This window comes from Pyxicephalus adspersus, chromosome 10 (genome assembly GCF_032062135.1).
Source record: "Pyxicephalus adspersus chromosome 10, UCB_Pads_2.0, whole genome shotgun sequence".
Classification (NCBI taxonomy): domain Eukaryota; kingdom Metazoa; phylum Chordata; class Amphibia; order Anura; family Pyxicephalidae; genus Pyxicephalus; species Pyxicephalus adspersus.
Window position 1 is genome coordinate 46,770,480 of NC_092867.1, and position 4,798 is coordinate 46,775,277.

Genomic DNA, 4,798 nt, shown 5'->3' on the forward strand with positions numbered 1-4,798 from the left:
TATTGGTAGTTATGGTCTGCCACATATTTACAAAGATTTCAAGAAAAGATATTTTAAAATATATTTGTATTTCCCAAAATTATCCACAAGATGTCACTCTTCTACACAACTGAGCTATTAATTATTAGTACTTATGTATTAGTATTATGACCGATATACAGGAATTGGTGTCCTAAGTGATTTGGTGTTGAGTGTTTAAAGCGTGTCTCCAAACATTCTTTTATCATTTATTTAGGAAAATGGACCATCTGTTAGATTTTTTTAATTTGCATGTCTTGCCATTGGGGAGATACACTCCTTTATTTGCCCCGCTAACCACTATCATTAGGAAATAAAGAAGAATCCAAAATTTTAGAGTTGTCCCCAGGATAAGTGCACCTATTCTGGGGAAAAGTCTCAGAATGGAATTTTCTGCACCTTGCGACGAGAAGACGAGAATTTCTCTGCGACGAGAAGCAAGGGAAACTTTCCCTCAAGGTATTAAAGCTGCAAAAAAATAATTAGACTAAAAAGTAAGTATTGGTTATAAATACACTTTATCAATTCTATTTTGGTATCAAATGATAATGGTGAAAGAAAAGTAAAATTCCTAGTTACTGTTAGTTGTTTTATGCCATTTCTGTAAAAGCCTACAAAAACAAACAATACTCCACTCAAATTTAAATGTGTTGCATCAGGAGTGCCATCTATGGCTGGTACTACTTTTGTATTTTTGGCAAGAGTATGACAGACTCATCAAGGGTCCCAATGCAATTACATCAGATGCCTTTAGGCACCATTTATGGAGTTTCCATATATGATGCAAAAAAAGCCACGTGGCATGATGGCACAGAGGGTTGGGACCGACACATAGAGAACTATTTTGTGCACGGAGCGTTAGCAATACAGGGCCTGAGGCTACCTTTTTAGCTGACTTAAGGACGTGATGCCCCTGCATGCTCTAGTGTGCATGGAGAGGAAGGTAGATGAAGTTTGGTGTTGTTGAGTTTTGACCCGGTTGTGCCCGTGATGAAAATCCAGACTGTATTTGAAAGCTGATGATATTACAGCTCTTCAGAAAAAAGAGCCTTTGTAAGATTGAGGGTGGAGTGGAGCTGCTGGAGTCCAAAGTAATGTGGGGGTCCCAAGAAATTTACCAATATGAGTACCCCAAAGCCAGCTCTGATGGTTCCAAGGGAAAAAAAGGAGAAGCTAGTAAGAGAGAGGAAGAACAGACAGAAGGGCTTCCTTAATTTAGGAGAAAGCCAGATGCAGCCACAAAGTTTAAGCCCGAATGATTAGTGATGGGTGACAACTAATTTGGTTAATTTTTGCAGTTAGAAAGACAATATAAAAATTTTAATTTATGCTAAAAACTTTATAACATTTATATTTTTATTTAATAGGAGTAAAAAATGCACAAAGAATATATGTAATTTATTATGATAATTGATGTACCAGTATGTTAGTCAAAACTTTAGAAAATTAAAAATTAAAAATTGAATAAATATTGATGTAAATCATGTTTACAAAACCAAGCTATTTTTATACACCATGTTTCAATTTTATGTTATATTACCACTTATAGGATTGGATACTGGTAAATAAAAATTTTGTAGACACGCTGTTAGAAAACGTGCATCAGGCCAGCGATTCCGTGCTGTGTGCCACCGCAATATCCCATTTTGCCCAGCAATGTCACTTGCTGCAGCAAAGAGAGTATAGAGAAACATAGCGGCCCCTGCTTCCCTTTAGCCATGCAGCCTGATGGATGTAATGGCATCCCCAGCATCCACTGTTAGGCTGTGCACAGCTGAAGGGGATCCTAGAGGCTGATCAACTCCTGACTCATTCCTGCACAGCTATTGGCTGCTGGGACTTTAATGCCTCTCTGCTCCCAGTCACCAGTGCCTGTTGTAGTGTTAAGCTAGGCTGACTTAGTGTGTTTTTGTCTGATTTACTGTTGCTGACCTTTCCTGTTCAGGACCTATCGTTTGTACGCAGCCTGGGCCGAGCTTTTGCCTGTGACCCCAAAACTGCTTGTGCTTTGCCCGTTTACTTAATTTGTTGGATGGATATTCTGTGTATGACCTATGCTCTGTATTCTGGACTTGGCTCTGTTGAAATCTTGGTAGTGCTTTATCTGTGGGCTCCTGGCTTGCTGCCAGCTCATCCCCAGACACCATCCCTTGTAAGACCTGGGGGCAACTGAGTCCTGGGAGACGCAACCAGTCTCTAAAGACTGAGCGGGGGAATACTAAAGGTGAGAACTGCAGTATTAGATTGGGGGACTGGTGTATAGTGAGGACTGGTGCTGACCAGGGCCTTACACAGGCACAGCACATCCCACATTACCAGCATACCTTAGTTTGTAGTGATAAATATCAAAGGCATGTTCATAAAACATAGAAGGGTGGTGATTTTTTTCTTTCTAGTCCACTGAAGGATATAGGAAGATTTTCACATCTAAGGCATCCAACTAAGGGATGGGCGATAGCAAAAAAATATTAAGTTGAAAACTGCCTGTAGTCTGAAAAAAGTTAAAAACTGCCTGTAGTCCAAAGCTAGCATCAGATGAGGCCTGAACCATTCTCCTAGAGGAACTTGGAGAACTTGTGAAAAGAAGGTTGGATGTCAGGTTTGCAAATCTTTAGGCTATCTTAGGTAAGAAGATAGTCCTTGGTTTTAACATCACCTTGTCCCCAGTAGGACAACAAAAGGTCACCAGTTTGGACACTTTTTACACAGAATTGGTAACAACAAGAATACAACTTTGTGGGCATAAGTATTAATAAACTGCAAATGACAGACAGATACGGACAGTGACACAGGAATAGGAAAAGGACCCTGCCCAAAAGAACTTGCAATCTAAGATGTGGGGTAAGTAGCACACTATAGGAGGGGGGATATGGAGTAACCTTTTGCAGATGTTTGGTGTGATTGTTGTGTCCGGGTTAGCAGGATGGGGATGTCAGAAGTTGACAGGGGAAACTTTATCCAGAACCAAAGAAAGAGTGTTTGAACTGAGTGGAAGCTTTTTCTGGAAATGTGATTTTAGAAAGAGTGGGGGTTAGGGATGTAAGGCAGTTTGAGTATCAGTGGTCAAGAAAAATGATGGTCCTGGTTACAGATATCTCTCATGTCCTGCCATTGACAGGTCTGGGATGTGGCAAAGAGGGGCAAAACTTAGAGAGGTGAGGTGAGGAGGTTGTGGTCAAAAAGGGGAAATGGTGGGTTGTCAATGAGGAGGTTGCAGAGTTTTGAAAATACCAGTTCTAATGTGTGTGGGGCTGTTTATGTTCTGTGTACGTCCAAAGGAGGAGGTAATGGAGAGCAGTTTGGATGAGGAAGGATGATTGGAGTCATTAACTGCAACATTAAAGTCACGATGATGAAGGTGGGGAGGTCATGGGAAAAAATATATGAGAGCCAAGAGGCAACGTTGTCCAAAAATAGGGAAACTGGGCCTTGGGGCGGTAGACAACAACAACAATGAGGGGTAAGGGTCAGAAAAGACAGATGGAATGTGGTGAAAATGAAGGTGGGTTAGGAATGACTCTGTATATACAGTTACCCGGACGTTCTGGAATTGTCTTCCATATTCTATTTGGCTTGCTCCTACTTATTGCTCATTTAAAAGAACACTTAAAACCTATATTTTCAAACTTGCATACCAGTCTTATTCTATCTCTTAAAACCCTCACTACTTACCCACCATTCCATATCCCTCCTACCATTGTGTGCTACCCCCCCCGCTTAGATTGTAAGCTCCTCTGGGCAGGGTCTCTTCCTCTACTCTTTCTGTGTTACTGTCTGTACTTGTTTGTCATTTGCAACCCCTATTGAATGTACATCAGTGAGTAATATGTTGGTGCTATAAAACATTGTTTATTATTATCAATATTAAAAGCCTAAATGTTAGTAGTTCATGAATGAATTGTAGACTCAAAACCCTGTTACCGTCAGAAGGCATGTTTCATGCAGCCCAGATTTCTTACAAGAGTGGTAAAGTATGAATGGGAGTAATAATAATAATAATAATAATAATGGGAGTCACCTAGTAGAGTATATTAACTAGCTGTCAGTGCTTGGCCCCATCAGGCTACTCACTTAATGTCTTCACAGACAGGGAAATGCAAAGGCAATGCCATGGTGCCCTACAGCTAAAATGTTTTCTGGACATGCAGAACCCAGTGCTTAAGTGTCATGTAGAAACTATAATTAAATAAAAAATGGAATGTTAACATTGAAACAATAAGACATTGATTCACCTAGTTAAAACTAATACATGCTGGTAGTAGGATGGGTTTTGGGCTGAAGTACACATTTTCTGTAACTCTGTGTCCAAGCCTCCTGTAGCAGGAAGTATAACTAGAATGTGAAAGATGTTTATGAGACCTGATATGAGGGCCGTAAAAAGGTAGTATGTGTATTACAGACTTTATAGATAGAACCATAATTTTATTATTATTTATTTTATTTTTTAGCTCATTCGGAGATGAATGTCATATCAATTAACAAGGAGTTATCTGAAGCCTACCACCCCAGCTGAAACTTCATTTGTTAAGTCAATACCTCAAAATCCATGCAAAATAGAAAGAGCCTTTTGATTTTCTTACAAAATCTATATTACAAATAATATCAAATGACTATAATAAAATCTGAAACCATGTCTTAAAAACAGAACTCTTCTTGAATCAGAAAAGCCAACCCATTCTTTTAAAAGCCTTTACTACTAGGTAATAAATACATCAATCAAAATGCTGACATTTATTGCACTACATAAGGGAATGCACAGTGCAAAAGAATAAAGATCATA